We start from the raw sequence: 13,685 nt of genomic DNA on the forward strand, positions 1-13,685 counted from the left end.
GGTTTGGTTTGGTTTAGTTTGGTTTTGGTGTCAATACTGGGGCTTGAACTTAGTGTCTGGGCTCTGTCTTTGAGTTTCCTTTTGCTCAAGGCTAGCATTCTACCACTTGAAGCACAGTGCCACTTCCATCTGTTTTTGTTGTTGTTTGTTTTGTTTTGTTTTTGTTTTTGGTAGTTTAGTGGATATAAGTCTTATGGGTTTTTCTGCCTTGGCTGGCTTCGAACCACAGCCCTCAGCTCTCAGTCTCCTGAGTAGTTAGGATGACGCATATACCATGATGTTTGTTTGTTTGTATTTTAACATTAGGAAAATCCTACTTTGGCACACACAGAGTTGGAAATTAGAGATGGTCTCGTCTCTCCTTACAGTCAAACCGCAGGCTTGTGCCCCAGCACCTTTTCCTGGGGTAACATCTGGAATTCATGTAGTGACTTGACTTTCGCCCTCATCTACTCGCTGCTTTCTGGTTTTCGCCCAAGGGGCTGAGAATGTAACACTGCTCCTCTTCCTTTTCCCCCATACTCCTTTGCTAGTTTTTAACCAGGAAACTAGATGAGACACAGGAAGGGCCGAGCTGGGGAGAACTAGTTAATGTTCTTGGCAGCGGGGATTTGCTGTCTTCCAGGACCCTTTGGAAAACCCTGCAGGTCAGGGGATTTTCCCTTCCCCATCTTCTGCCTGTGCACAGCCTCCAAGGAGAAGCCAGAAGCCACATTTCCATCTCGGTGGCAGGTGGCAGGCCTTACAGGATCAGATGGGCAAAATCAGAACAGCAGAACAGCAGATGTGTAATCGGGCTGAGGGGAGGCAGCAGCTAGCATACAACACCCACTCTAGAGTGGATTGACAAGGAATGGGGGCATGGAGGAAGTGCCCAGATCACGGAAAGTTGGGCAAGAGGCACAGGTGGTTCACCATCTCCATCATATTCTAGAACATTCTGTAGCATTCCCTAAAACTGAAAAAAAAAGAAAAGCTTTGAGGTGCCACCAGATTACTTTGTTGACAGCTCTGGTAAACACTGGCCCTGCTACATAAGCAATGTCTTCACTCTAATTATTCTCGAAGTCTCACCCAGCACTTTGATGGCCCATTCTACGCTGCCACTTAACAAACGCACACAATTGAAGGTTATGTGAGTGTTGATTTGCATCTGTCTCGGAAAAATAACAGCGGAAGCCTCCAGGGTATAAGCACACTCATCAACTGGCATGACAGCACGAGTAGCAAATTAAAATATACATTCGCTGATTTGATGATCAGGAAATGAATTCCGGGATGAGCTTTCTTACTTGTTGACTTCAAAGATGGATTTGTTGGAATGGTGAAATGAAACCAGTACGTTATAATTTGATATGTTCTATGCAAATGGAAAAGTAGCAGAGTGTGTGTCATCTAAGTTCAAGGAAGAGCCCACCTGGAAGGAGGAGAGAGAAGATGTGCTGACACACCAGGCAGGGCTGTGTTATGGCTGGCTGAATCACAGGCATAATGTGTCTTGAGGCTTGTTTTGACAAAAGTGACAGATTCTTAACATCTCTTCTAATCACTTAGTCATCTATTTTTTTCCTCTGGTTAAATAGGTCCTACAGGTCGATAGTCCAGGGGTAGAATGGTGCCGGAGACCTAGCTGCTTTCTCGTTTCCCATTTCTCTATCTGTATTGTAGATCCTGTCCATATGCTTTCAAGATGGCGGCCAATAGTCCAGCCACCCCATCATGCAATGGCTTAGATTTGTGTCTCCTGCATGTTAAACATAGGAGCACCCAGGGAATTCCTTCACCTGGGAATACTGTTGCTGAAAACCTCAGTGGGATTCAGTCAATTGGCACCTTTGTCTTCTTTCTTCTTGCTGGTGTTGCTGCATTTCTCCCATTTAAAATTAGCATCTTCCAGAGACTGGCTCTTCTCCTATCCCTTGAATGAGTGCAGGAATGAAATAGGATCTCCGTTGCCGGGGTCCACCCCACCTTCTCCTCTCTGAACCCACCTGCGATCCCCACTGCAAGAGGTAGTGAAACTTCCCAGGCCCTGATGAGTCATTCCCCCCTGTCAATCAACCAAACGCCTTCATTTCTTAAAAATTGCATTTCCATACTCTCTGAGACGTGAGTCCTTTCATGTATACTTAATTGCATAAATAAACATTTCTGCTTTCCTGAATGGAGCTCAACTTTCCAATGAACTATACTAATTGGCTGCAGTACCAACAAAATCAACACTTAACGTGAATTTAAATTTTTGCTTCAAAAAACATACAAAAAGACAACCCTCAGGGAATCAACTCACTTAAAGAATTGAATATGTATATTTTCTTTAAAGATTTGACTTTGATCAAATTCAATCATTTTCCAAAGAACTTCTGACCCAGAAAATCAACTTGGAATCTAAAAATTCTAGTTTAAGGCAAGTAAGTGGTTTTTCAAGTGTCATTCTAATAATGATTATACAGTGAAATGGACTGTTTGTGGATCTGGGGGGCGGTGGTAGTGAGGGGCCTGTGGGTTATAAGCCCTGGCGTAGATTGGGTACCACAACCCCCTTGGTCATCACGAGTCAAGCCGGTTCCCTCTTCCTCAGATTTCCCTGGAGCCCTTTCATGATCAGCCTCTGTGTTCTCTCTCCCCTGATCCCATCCTGGATTTGTCCCCTTCTTTCCCAGTCTGTCATAAGTGGAATCAGACAGGAGCCAACCTTGAAACCCGGCCTCCCCTCCAGGTTTCAGGCCAATAGTCTAGCCATCTTTGTCGGCCAGTGCTATTCCATTGTATGGACACACCGTGCTATTCCATTGTATGGACACACCATAAATGGCCTTTTGAAACTTCTAAAACCACTCACCAGTGGATGAACATTTGGGCTTTTTTCTCCCTTCTGTGTCAGGTAGGGCAGCTGAGAACCTGTTCTCCCACACAGCACAGACTGGTGCCGACGTGTGTTTTCTTTTGGTTTGCAGCTATGGAGCAGAGCAGGGGGGTGGTCTTCTGGAAAACCGATGGGAAGGTTTTGTGACCAGGAACAGCATGGGGGCAGGGTGACAAATCAACACGTGTCTGCTACATTGAGCCAAGTGGTTTTATTTTTTATGCATAAATGAGATTAATTCTAGTTTTTTATGTTTGCAGTTTGCCAATCTTCTACCATCTCTTCTTCAGAGCTTATTCTTTCTAGAACAAAAGCAATCAGTGCTCTTTTGATTTCTGAACACTGGCTAAGTGAGACCTGTCCTCTAGCCTCTGTTGGACTAGCATGTTTCTCTCTCTCTCTCTCTCTCTCTCTCTCACCTTCTCATCCCACTTCTTAATAGACTAAAGATGCTGGCAATATAGGTGACCAGAAAAATTGAGCTCAAGTAATGCCAAACATTCCCAGGCGCATTCCTGCCATCAGCAGGCCACTTCTAAGTATGTGTCACCTGACAGCCATCAGAATGCCTACCAGCTCTGGTGCCAGGAGTTTGAAACCATTCCTTTCTCTCTCATCAGACTCGGGGTTGGGACCTCAGTAGTTGGCTAGCTGAAGTCAGTAGCTATCTCTCCTAACCACTGGGAAGTTTTGCCTGGAGGAATTTGGCGATCAATAACCTTTGAAGTAGGAGTTAAAAGAAGTCATGGTTGTCTATTGTGTCTGCCTCTTGAGTATTGTGCTGGCAGATGCTGGTATAATAGTCAGGATGGGCAAAGTTACACCAAAGTAACATATAAGACCCAAATCTGCTAAGTCAACAAACTTAGGAGAAAAAACAAACAAACAACAAAGGGTTTCCTCCCCACCTTGTTTATATTTTATGTCCACTGTAGGTGGCCTGTAAGGGGGCGGGGCTCCCTGCTCATCATGGCCAGCCAGAGGGGGCTCTGCCATGTCAGCACATGTTCCCAGGATCAGAACAGCACAGAAAGGGAGTATAGGCAATCATGTTGCAGTTCTTAAATGCTTCCGCTCAGAAATAGCACTTGCCACCTCCCCTCAGATTCCATTGGCTAATGGCAGTCACATGTCTGGCCAACTGCCACTTCCCTCAGATTCCATTGGCTGATGGCAGTCACATGTCTAGCCAACTGCCACTTCCCTCAGATTCCATTGGCTAATGGCAGTCACCTGTGCTCTCAGGCCTCACCTCTGAGCCTGGAAGGAGTGGGGGTGCTGGTAAGATCTTCTCATCTAGAGGAATGAGGCACAGACAGGAAGAAGATAGGTTACTGGTGTGATGGTTCTGTCTTTGGTGCTTTTGATCTCAGCAGGTGACTGGTCCACTGGGTCCAGGACTTTCTGTGCTCAGTCTCTTCCATCTTACTTTGTCTGTGTGAAGGCAGAGCACATATCTCTCAGGCTCTGGAGCTGAGTCATTTTCCTCCCTTGTTTTCTTGTCTCCATGGAGCCCAGACTGTGCCAGAACCATGCAGTGTCCCATCCAGGAGCTGGGACCCGGGCTTGTCTCCACCAGTGAGAGCCGGACACCCCTGTGCTGTGGCTGCCACCCACCCTCAGCAAGTGCCACCAGCAGCGCCAGGCCCAGGGACAGTGTCCCTTGGTGTTGATAAGCAATGCCTGGTACCATGCCAGGTTAACTTGTCCTAGGAAAGAGGTGGGCTGGGGCCCTGCTCCACAGGACCCCGGGGTGGGATGATTGGAGCCCACTGCTGTGAGAAGCTGGCCCTCAGGCTATGTGAGAATTGGGGGACAGCGGGGAGCAGAGGCAGCATCAGCTTCAGCTGGGACATAGAAGCTGGCACACACAAGAGTCCTGAAGACCCATCTCAGTGAGTGAAGACTGAGCCAGAAAACTAATGTCCCCTAAATACAGGTAACAGAAGATGACACCACCAACAAATTCAATTTATTCAACCACCGAAAACTCCAGCCCAGACATATTTGTTGGCTCGCATCGCATGGCGGCTGATGGCTGTCACTGAAGAAAATGGTTGAGAATTCTCTTCACGGCCCTGACGACCTGGTCACCATTCTCAGGTGTTGTCAGGTGCAAAACTTGTTCTTCAAAGCCAGCTTCTCCTGAGCGGGAAAAACCCCAGGTGTAAAATAGATGGCAGCCAAGCAACTCTGGGGGAAACTGGGGTGACACATTATCCCCATCCTTCACCCCTAACCCATGCCAGCCAGGAGCCCTAGCCTCTGCCTTTGCTGATGACTTCACACATTTGTGGCTCATGGTGGAGCCTCGGGGCTGTTGCACTGAATATAAAACATTTGGAAACATCCAGGAGCCTATGCATGGGTCCCTATAACAGACACTGGGTGCAGTTTCTAGACTGTTAGCAGGGGATGCTGAGACCTGCAGCAAACAAATTACAGTTCTGACCAATCGCTCAGACAGCCATCACCTGGTCAAACACTGGACGGAGGCTGCACTGGCTTCTGGAATCCATCCTAGATGTTCTCCTACTCTTCACCTAGTACTCCTTCTGCTGCACATCTCAATATGCCTGCCCCTTTTCTGCTCAGCCTCCTTCGTAGCCAGGAACAGCCATGGGGCCCAAATCAGAGCAATACTACCAGATATACTACCTGGGGTGAGAAAGGTTATGTTGGCTAATACAGTGATTACCCAAGCAACTCTACTTCCTGGCCTGAAAAATGTTAGTGGACATGGGAGTGTATTGTTGTTGTTGGTGGTGGTGGTAGTGGTGGTGGTGGTAGTGGTGGTGGAGGACATGGGGCCTGAGCACAGTCCCTGAGCTCTCTTTTGCTCAAGGCTAGTGCTCTACTACTTTGACCACAGCTCCACTTCCAGATTTCTTGTGATTCATTGGAGATAAGAGTCTCACGGACTTTCCTGCCTGGGCTGGCTTCGAACTGCGGTCCTCAGATCTCATCCCCCTGAGTAGTTAGGACTACAGGTGTGAACTACTGGCACCAGGCATACCGGGAGTGTATTTGGAGAATTCCAGATGTCTCCCTGTTTCTTGGACACAGTGTCTGAAATGAAGACCCTGCTCCCAATGTGGCAAAAAGAACAATACAGCAAAAGAGCCAGGAACTAGGGGATGGTGGGCAGCTGAACAAAGCCCACTGCCTAAACAGAACCATACTCTCAAAGGGATGAGGCAGATGGCTGGCTGGGCGAGTCAGGACTTGGGGTTTGTCCTGCAGGGTGAGGTGACTGGCTGGCAGGAAACTGAGGGGCCTCCTCTATTGGTTTGGCTACTGCACACAGACTTCCTGGGTTATGGGAGAGCCTATGCCTTCGCCTGCCCTTTCCATCCTCTGTCCATCCCTGCTCAACCTTGACATGGGCAGAGCAGGCTTTATCAGGAGGATATAGGACCAATGCCTTCCTCTGTGGATTGTGGGTATGGATTATCATGTTAATCACTGGCCCAGCAGTTGGCCCTTGGTTTTACCTCCTCAAAGGCTAGCTAGCCCTGGGCATTTCTTCTGTTTGCAAAAGCAGTTGGTTGAGGACACAAGGCTGGAACCAATACAGCTATTATGTGACCATGAGGAGACACGCACTTGAACTGTAGCGTAGCAAGGGAGGCAGAGCAGGACGATGCGGTTACGCTGAAATATATTCATCCCTTCTTTTCTAAGGGACAGTAGTTCTTCAGGACCGAATCAGAATGCTTGGTCTCTGACATTCACATGATATACTCTGCCCACTGCAGATTCTTCCAGAAGCCTGCAGCAGGCTCTGAGGATCACGTCATTGCTTTGGTCTTTGCTGTGTTTCTTGTTGATACAGAGGCTGAAGAAATCTCCCTGCTCGGTGGCACTTAACTTTCTGCCTCTGCCCGAGGCTGCTCACCATCTTACTTAAGATACGCTCACACCTCTGGGTATTAATGGCATTTTGGACTTAAATTCTTTAGAGCCACTTGCCTGATAGGCTCCCCTCACCGCAACAAGAATTCTCAGGGACAGCAGTGACATCAACAATGGAATGAGTGAGGCAGGAGCTCCAGGAAGCCTCCAGGCAGGGCAGGGAGGGGACACTGGGCAGCTTCTCCTACAGGCCTTTCCCCTCCCTCCCCTCTCCTCGGTTCTGTCCCCACCCTGAGCTTTGCTCTAGCCCAGGGAGAGACCCTGCCCAGAAGCTCCTGCTTACAGCGTGAACTTGGACAGCTCCAATGGCCCTGGAGACACTGTGGTTATAAAAAGGTATGGCTATAAAAAGTTCTAAAAAGATGCAGGTGCCGGTGGCCCACACCTATATGGGTAGCTACTCTGGAGGCTGAGAGAATGTGGCAGCAGAAATAATAAAAAATAATCAGTAAAAAAAAAAAAATAGGGCTGGATGTGTGGCTTCAGCATTAGAGCATTTGCCTGGGAAGCTTAAAGCACTGGTATCAAACTTGATACCGTGTTTTTTTTTTTTTTTTTAATGAATGATGAAGGAAACCAAAAGGAAGACCTCTGTGATGATGGACCCCAAGTTGGAGGTTGTCAGTAGGGCAAGTGACCCCACATCTCAGCAGCTTTGTTGGGGGAGGGCAGAGATTCCACCCAGGTAGAGACCTAGGTCCTGGCTGTGCCAGGCAGTGGCTGTGCCCAGCATAGAAGCACACCTGACAAGTTACTTCCGGGTTCTGGGCAGCAGAGGACATCCGGGTCCCTCCCTGCTGGGGCTGGGGTCCCAGTGATGATTGGCAGACAAATCACAGCATCCAGAGATGCAGGTGTCATCACTCCGCAAACCAAGAAAAAGGCAGGACATAGACCCCCAAGGGATGAGGGAAGTTGGGACAGGCCCGAGCCTGCAGCCATGAGGAGCTAGCGAGGGACCTGACCGGTGGAGCTTATCCATTGGAGGTCACAGTCTCCCATGAAACGAATCGTTTCAGGGCAGAGAAGACAACATCCAGGCCTGGATTGGGAATTTGCGACTTGATCTTGCCTCAGTTGTTGTTTGAGAAACATTTCAGACCAACAGAGACAATTCCAGTAAGGAGACACCCCTTGACATTTGCCCCTCCCTTCCCTGACAGGCCATGCCCAGGTACGTTGTACCAATTCTTTTCTGCTTCAAGATAGCAACTTATAGTGCCCTGTACATTTTAATTCGCTACAGTAACAGCATCGGAGCACACAAATCCTCTGTAAGCCGCTTTAGTTTTACTTCACATGGTGTCTCTGCCTTTGACTCCTGTTGGCCTCTACTTTTCCACTTCATCTGCCCTCTGTAACCATGCTTGGACAGAAGCAACTCTGCCTGCTCCCCCTTACTGTAGTTGTTCTGTGATCCCTGACTCCCTTTAGAATAAAGAAGCTGCCAACACTGGTGAGAACCAGGCCTAGGAGCACAGCGCCAATCCAGGACCTATCCTCCAAATGACCTTTGGGATTGCACCCCCTGTTTAAGACTTCACCCATACAGATGGCATCGCTGACATCCGGTTAAAAACCTGGGGCCTGGCGTTCGGCAAATGGGTGAGAAGACTGACTTCCGTTTCTTCCCTGGAAAGACACTTCACCCCTTGTTTCGTTGGTTCCCAGCAATGCTGCCCTGCTCCGGGGTACCACCCTGCACCCCCAGCCAGCTAGCCAGGCCACTGAGGGGGGTCGGGGAGGTCTATTCTGTTTGCTCATGGACACCGCACACCACGCCTTCCCTTCTCTCCAGTCCCTTCCCCACTTTGCTCCTCTTCTCTCCTCCCTCCTCCTTCCTTCTCAGGCCATATCCCCTCCCTCTTCCTTCTTTCTGGAGATGTCATTGGCACACAAGTAAGCCTTGTACATTATTTGCGTATAATTGGTCGAGTGGGGGTAAGGGTCGCATCCCTTTATGGGCCTGGGTGTGAACGTTTGACAAAGGATGCTGCTTGCGGGGAGAACAAACTGTGAACATGCGATTGAAATTTCTCTGCAGGCACTGCATCTTCGCCCCGAGTTGCCAAATAGACCAGGGCCAAAGCAGATGAATTCCCTTCCAGAACCATGAAAATGAAACGGCAGCTGCAAATTGGGTTTGCGATGGACCTGCCTGCCCTGAGATTCCACGGTGACAAATGAATTAGTCCCCAAGTGGAACGCACACCTACTCTGCTTTCAGGGAAGCGGGTGAGTGTAATAAAGGTGGGAGCTCTGCAGCCCTGAATAGCCAAAGCTGTCGTTCCCTGCTCAATAGCCTGGCCGGCTCCTTAGCTGAGTTTCTTAATTAAGTTGCAACAAGAGGTGCTCTTAAGAAACTCAAATACCTGAGTCCTTGAGTGATTGATTAATTAATATCTGATTTTCCTTTATTTAAAATGAAGTGGCTTTAATTTTAAGACTATGATTATGATTTCTGGTTAACAGGGGTTCCAAGGAATGGCTTGGATGGGGAAGACTTATAGGGCCTTCCCAACCTCTGGGTTCTTGAGACTGTACCACGTTGAAGGAAAACAGACTATTTGATCACTGGAAGAAGGGAAGAAGACAGAGGAGAGGAGGAAGGAACAAGGGAGGGACAGGTAGGGAAGAGGAGGAAGCAAGAAGCCCTCCCCTTGGGGGTTTTCACTGATGTACGCCACTGTGTGCACAGGCAACCACAAACTCTGCCCAGGATGCTGCAGGGGTCTCAGGTCTTCTGAGGATGACCCACGGCCTGGGGCCAAGGTCTAAGTCTGAGCTGAGTAGCTCTGGACCACAGGATGTCCTTCTGGAAGGATCGTCCTTTCCTGCAGCAGGCAGGGCCCCGGGACATGCTTCCTATCATGGGGTAAAGAGCCTGGACACCCCTGTCATGGCCATCACTGGGAAGGAAGTCAGAAAGGAAGAGATTTCCTCCTTGGAGGAGACTCAATCATCCGGTTACCCACTGGAACCTCAGAAACTTGGATATTTGATGAAAAGAATTTCAAAAACAACCCACAAGGTCACAGCCAGCAAAGAGTTAGCATAGGAAGATGAAGCAGGGAGAAAGAAAAAGAAAGAAAGAAAGAAAGAAAGAAAGAAAGAAAGAAAGAAAGAAAGAAAGAAAGAAAGAAAGAAAGAAAGAAAGAAAGGAAGGAAGGAAGGAAGGAAGGAAGGAAGGAAGGAAGGAAGGAAGGAAGGAAAGAAAAGGAAGAAAGCAAGCAAGCAAGCAAGCAAGCAGGAAGGGAAGGAGGGAGGAAGGGAGGGAGAAAGGAAGGGAGGAAGGCAGGCAGGCAGGCAGGCAGGCAGGCAGGAAGGAAGGAAGGAAGGAAGGAAGGAGGGAGGGAGGGAGGGAAGGAAGAAAGGAAGGAATAAAAGAAGTCATGACTTCCTGGCACAGGGAGCTGAGGCCCAGGGGACATTGATATCTCCTGACTTGGCAGGGGTGGGGAAGGGGGAGGGTAGGGGGGAGGAGGGAAGGAAGAGGGGGGAGGGGGAAATTCAGTTCAAAGTTGACCATCTGACACCTTTCCAATGATCACCCAAACATGGGGGCAGCAGATTCAAGTTAGCTTTACACGGGAAGGATCTGTGACTCCATGTCTGTTCTGAATGAAATACAACAGACCTCCCTGTTGGTGGCACCTAAGAGGAGGGAGACGGATCCCAGGCGGCTGCATGGAGCAGCTTTGCTCTCACTTATTTGGGGAGGGTCTGCCATTCTGTATTCCCTGGCTGTCCCTCTCCCTCCTCCCTGCTTCCTGGTTCCCTTTCTGTGATGTGGGGACACTGGTGGCCAGCAGGGCCACATGTGCCCTCTGTGAAAGAAACCAGTGGGATTTGGTGGAGTTCACTCATTCACTCAGCACATTTATTACGTCCTAGCAGGTGCCCCACCTTTGCTGAAGTCTCAGAGGCTTAAAGGTGGCCTAAGCACTCATACACCCGAGGCGCTTAAAACAGTACCGGGCACAAAGCAAGTACTGAAAGAGCCTCCCATAATAAAGGAAGATGATTATTTGTTTGTTTGCTGTTGCTCTAGTATTGGGGCTGGAACTCAGGGCCTACACTCTGTCCCTTAGCTTTCTCACTCAAGGCTGGTGCTCTACCATTGGAGCCATAGCTCCAATTCTGGTTTGGGTTTTTGGTTTCACTGGCTAATTAGAGATAAGAGTCTCATGGATTTGTCTGTCCAAGTTGGCTTTGAACCATGATCCTCAGATCTCAGCCTACTGATTAAGTAAGAATATAAGCGTGAACCACCATCCACCAGCTAAAAATATCATTTTTGAGGTTAAATTGCATTAAGCATTTCTACTTTAGCGAACAGGGCTGGCTATATTATCTTAAAAAAATAATAGAGGAGTTAAAACAATAGAACAATGAACATGAGTATAATCTTTTTAGAAAAGATTTACAGCCGCATTTTAAAATATAAGATTTTAATTCTTCACTATTAACCATGAAGAACAAAAAGATAACAAGACTGGCTTCCTTTATGAGCGTTAATGTCTCAACTTATGAGTTCAACTCAGTAGTGTAAAGCAATAACATTGATTATCTGGCAGCCCCCATCTGTGTTGGAGAAGGTGACTCTGTACCCCAGCACCTCAAGTGTCCCTGTGAAGGCAGATCCCGAAGAGGGAGAATACTGGGAAAGAAAGCTGTAGGGTCCACAACATACAGATCTCAAAGTGACCCCCTCAATCCTCTCTCAAGGCACTGGCCAGAGGGCAGTCGAATGGTCATGCCATCAATAGAACTGCCGACCTGCTTACTCTTAGTCTGGTCTCAGCAGTCCCTTAGTTCCACTGTGCCTCAGTTTCTCTGTTGGTCAAAGGAAAACCAAAACAGTACCTTGCTGCGTTTTGGGAATAGAATGTGATGGTAGAATGTTAGCTACATGATATGGTGCACCCCTATATAAAACACAAAGTATTATGTATGCCTGTGTGTTTAACTATATTTCCAGTGTGCTAGTAGAAATTTGTGATACACACACACACACACACAGATATCAATAGAAACAAGTCATTTCATTCCATTCTCATGAAAACTTTGTGTCAGACTTTTATTGCTGTTGGACTAAGGCCCCTTCATAATTAATGCCGGCGAGCCCCGGGGGCTGCTCTCCAGAGCAGCTTGTGTCTGTGCAGGAGGCCAGGGCCCTGTGACAAATGACAACTCATGCATCTGGAGCTCGGAGGGTTGAATGGCTGGAGATCAGAGTCCACACACGGTCAGGGTCAGGAGAGGCCCGGGACACGGCCGGGAGTCACAGCTGAAGGGTGGGAAGGGAGCCGGGGCAGAGGTCACACTGCGGTCAGACACCAAAGGCCATCGGAGGACAGGGCGGCTCAGGGCTCAGGTGGACTTTGGAGGACACTGTGTCTGGAGGGACAGACGCCGTCTCTGCACCTGCGCAGAGCTCACCGCAGCTCCAGGGCCCAGGCTCTGTGCCAGCTCTGGCTTCTCAGGTCTCTGCGGGGCTTGAGGCACAGATAATCATGTGACCCGGCTTGGCCAATCAGGTACCAGAGGACTCTGGCCACATGGTTGGTTCAGGAATGGCACGTGACCCAGTCCGAGCCAATCCCGGGCCTTCACTGGAGGAACAGGGAGAGGCGCGCGCTCCGCTGGGAGACCTGGGTCGTGTGAAGTTAAAAGAAGTGAGTTGTGCTGGGGTATGCGGTATACACCTGTAATCTCAGCCTTTAGGAGGCTCAAGTTCAAGGCCAGCCTGGGCTATATGGGAAGATCTTGTCTCAAAAACACACACACAAACAATGTTGCCGTAGGATGAGTCAAGAGAGCTTCCCGGCCCCTGGATTAGGCCAGGCTCAAAGCCTGCTCATCCCGGCCTTTCCTGGGCAGGCCCAGTAACGCCATTTTGTTTAAGCCAATTTTGGATCCTGGTTTTCTGTCACCTAGAACCAAACGCCTCCACAAAGCGTCTTAGAAGACTGACATCTCTTCCCTTGCAGTGGACAAATGGCTCCTGCCCCCTGTGAAGACATGTGACAGGTGTGTGTGACCCAAGGAGCCAACTGAGTTCTCAAAACCCATATTCAGTCTCAGGCCCCACCCCCCCAAGCCCCGGATGTTACTTTGCTCCAAAGAGCATGTGTGGAAGGATCCTCCTGGGCCTTGGGAACCAATGACAGCTGTCCCGGCCTGGCTCCGCCTACCTCACATAGGGCTTAACGAAATCTCCACTGACCTTTCCTCCTGTGGCTGATTGTGATGACTAAATAAAGAATAAATAAATAAATTGAAACCACCAAATGTATTTTCTCTGAATGCATCAGGGTGCTAGTTCTCACATTAAAATCCCATCACTCCTTAAATTACCTAGAAACAAAAAATAGTTTATCTACCACAGTTGAGTACAGAAAAAAGCAGGGGGGAAATGCCCTGAGGAGAAAGTGCTTAACAAGTCAGCATACTGACAGTGAACAAGGGAATTTGAGCACCCAGATCATCCCCAGCCAGTGCTTGGGCCTTTTCTTGACTACTTACATCATCTTTCCAAAATCTGGACTTCTTTCTCACCAAGTGTTTCAGAGTCAAAGCACTGTCGATGCCACAGCTGGGCTCCACATGGATTTTTGATAGTGCTTCTTTAATTAAATGTTTGAGATCATTAGTACACTGAATTCATGAGGGTGTACACCAGTTTGGGTTCCAGGGGTAAAGTCTGAGTTCATGTGGATGCCACCATTTAAGCTGCTTGCTTGCTCTAGAATAAAAACTATCTCCAGGTTTCTCACCTAGTTTTATAGTTCCTTCCAGTTCAGGAGGAACATTCATCCCCCACAGATCAGCATCCACAGCCCTGGTTCCAGCATCACAGACTGCCAAGAGCCTGACTTCAGAGTCCTCAGCTCCATTTCTT

The sequence above is a fragment of the Dipodomys spectabilis genome, unplaced genomic scaffold (assembly GCF_019054845.1).
Source record: "Dipodomys spectabilis isolate Male_0828 unplaced genomic scaffold, ASM1905484v1 ptg000317l, whole genome shotgun sequence".
In the NCBI taxonomy this organism is placed as follows: domain Eukaryota; kingdom Metazoa; phylum Chordata; class Mammalia; order Rodentia; family Heteromyidae; genus Dipodomys; species Dipodomys spectabilis.